The 3,026-nt window shown below is 26.9% G+C and overlaps 1 long non-coding RNA gene across 2 annotated transcripts; it reads left to right on the top strand.

Moving 5' to 3' along the window:
- Nucleotides 1-225: 225 nt before the first annotated feature.
- LOC123660345 lies at nucleotides 226-1,300 on the top strand. 2 transcript variants are annotated; one of them, XR_006744175.1, is made up of 3 exons: nucleotides 257-425; nucleotides 544-590; nucleotides 1,054-1,300. It is a non-coding gene; the product is annotated as an uncharacterized LOC123660345 (long non-coding RNA). The 2 variants fall into 2 exon arrangements; XR_006744173.1 differs by lacking the exon at nucleotides 544-590 and having other exon boundaries at nucleotides 226-425.
- The last annotated feature ends 1,726 nt before the right edge of the window (nucleotides 1,301-3,026 follow it).

The raw sequence follows: 3,026 nt of genomic DNA, 5'->3' as shown, positions 1-3,026 counted from the left end.
TAAATATGACAAAAGCAACTATAATTTGAATTAGAATGATATTGAAGTAGTTAATAAGTAATAACTTTTTTTACAATAGACACACAAATACTTTGCAAGTTTGTACATTTTATTCCAGTCGCTCTTACCATTCACTTCGTAAGTTCACTTACAAAGTTGCATTGTTGCACTAGATTGTTGCAATACTAATTTTGCAAATATAAGTAGTCTGTGGCTGTGTATATATTTCCACAGACATATAAGAGGAGCATAGCTATGCTCCATGGTCAGTAAGTAATAAGTATTACTATACTCTGTGGCTTGACTTGACTGTTCTTTCTATTCCGTTGTGAATTTTCAAGTTGATAAACAGTTTCAACTTTATTTTAAACAAAAAGTAATACTAAATCTGAATAGAAATATTATTCAAGATACGTCTATATTAGGTTAGTTTTTTTTACTTATATGTGGTCACTATTTTCTTCGTAATTTATGTAAAATGCGCACTTTGTTGTTTTGTTGACTGTTGATGAACATTCATTTTAAAATTTATTTAACTACTAGCTGCCCGGACACAAAGAGTATCCCGACTTCGTTCTGTCAATTATTAGGTAATAGTAAATTTTTAATTATTTTTTTTTTTGTATTAAAACCTTCCGTGGGCCTTAAGGAACATACAAAAAAATAAATTAGCCGAATCGGTCGAACTATTCGCTTAGCAACATTCATTTTTATTTATATAGATAGTGTCTCAGGTATAGAATGCACAGAACCAGAAAGCCGAATAGATTAAACATTACTTAAAAATGTATGTATATTGTTTGTATGTTGAAAACGTCTACTCAGAAACGTTTATGAAGAAAGTAATTTGTCACAAAATTATAAAATTATCAATTCCTTTGTTGACATATATGTGTTAGTGAATATCAAAGTTCAGTTTAATATGCTATCCTCTCTCTATCAGTGTTATACATGTCACAGAAACTTATTATAGTTAGTTATTTAGTAGTTATTTTGATTTTCACATACACTACAACACAGCTAATAATATGTTTATGTTTTTACGTGTTTCAGTTTTCTAAGAAATGGAAAGCACAAAACCAGTCACTGTACCAAGGGAGCGACAACCTCCACCTGAACCACGTCCCAGACAACCTCCTCCAGAGCCGAAAAGGTCTACAGCAATTCCACCACCACAACCAAGGGAAAGGCAAAAACCTCCACAACCTAAGGAAAGACAAATGCCTCCAAAACCACAATAATAATAATATATATTTTTTACCTGTTTTAAGATATAAAAAAAAAATGTTATAAATCTTTATTTTTGATGTGTGATATTTAACAATTAAATATTAAAAAAAAAAAGAAATGAAAAAAATTGAAAATTTTACTATGAATGATTTAGATTGTTGATTAAGTATAAGTGAAGTATTCATATTTTATATAAATCGTTCCTTTAATTATGCTTTTTAATCATAAGTTCGGAAATATAGTATTAATTCAGTTTTTCTCATCATTAACTGTGCTAATTAATAAATTATTTTATATTTAGTTCCAATTTTATATCATATTGTAATAATTAATTATACCTAAATTTGTTTTAATTCTGCATGTAGAATAAAAGAAAAAAAATTTTTTTATTTACGAAAAAATTATTATTACTAAACTACTTTTACTTACTTATTATTAAAGTTTTTATTACTTTCTTTTACAAAGTAACATAATTATGTATGTGTCGACATATATTTTATCCTGTACGACTGATGATGTGTCATGAATAGAAAAAAAGATGTTAGAAATTATTAATTTAATTTCTATTCTTACATAGGTAATGAATGCTAATTTGTATTAATAATAAAATAAAAATTATTGTTTTGTTTTCATTTAATTTTGTGTTATTATAACATAAATATATGTTGACAATAATTTTGTTTATGCTAAGATTTTCGAAAATGTAATTGGGTATAAGTATTACTATGCTCAGTGTTGGGTATACAGCTAACAAACAATACATCTAAGAAATGCAGCTGTTATTTATGATTAAAATTTTATAATAAACTACTACAGCTATTACTTGTTTACAACGCTTATTACTTGTTGAACACCCAACTATTGAGTTTATAATGGTTGCTATAATAATCTAACCCAGTAAACATTTTTATGCTTTTATATAAATTTCATAAAGTACTGGAGTTTATTTAAACATACTTAAACAATAGCTGGTTAAAAAAAATGGCTTTCCTTGTGGAAAAATTTATCTTGAAAAAAACTATATTTTTTTTTTACTTAGTGTGAATAATAATTCTGAAATTTTTATTTTCTAACAAAAACTGATAAAGTATCTGAGTCAAAGAAACGTTTTATATGATTTAATAAGTCTAGAGTAATTGGAAGACTTGGGACTCTGCCAGAAGAGCTATTAAGAATTTATTAAACTTTTTAAGTAAAACTTCTTTACGCCCGCTTGGCTTAGGAAGTAAGCTGGTGAATGCGTGATGAGAGCGTTACGAAAAATGTGATCGAGTGAGGCGAATGGAAGTTAAGAGGGAAATATAAGTTAGTGAAGATTGAAAGAGAGAGATTTACGTTTCGTAAGTTCTACTGCAGTCGTGTGTAGTAACTAATCATATAAAATAGGACTGGACATTTGTTACAATAATTATTTTTAATTTCCAAAAAAAAAATTTAAACGTAAAAATTAACGAGAGATTTGTTTTATATTTCAGTTTTTGAGACCACAACGTAGTCTCTTAATGTTCAATGTTAGTAATTTATTTTTATTCTAGTTAAATGAAGTATTTATTTATTTTGTTTATTTATTAAAAATTTATTGCACTCAAAAAAGAAGATACGATTCAGAAGTATTAGATAAAAAAAAAACAAATAAGTATGCAAAGGCGGCCTTATCGCTTATAGCGATCGCTGTATTAGCGATAAAGCCGCCAGTTGCAACTGATGCAAATTCTATTTTTATATATCATTTGTAATACTGTTAAAACCTTGTATTGGTGTGCGAAAGTGTAAATAAATAAATAAAATAAATATTT

Source organism: Melitaea cinxia, chromosome 2 (assembly GCF_905220565.1).
Source record: "Melitaea cinxia chromosome 2, ilMelCinx1.1, whole genome shotgun sequence".
Classification (NCBI taxonomy): Eukaryota; Metazoa; Arthropoda; class Insecta; order Lepidoptera; family Nymphalidae; genus Melitaea; species Melitaea cinxia.
This window is presented reverse-complemented; position numbering and strand designations above follow the sequence as displayed.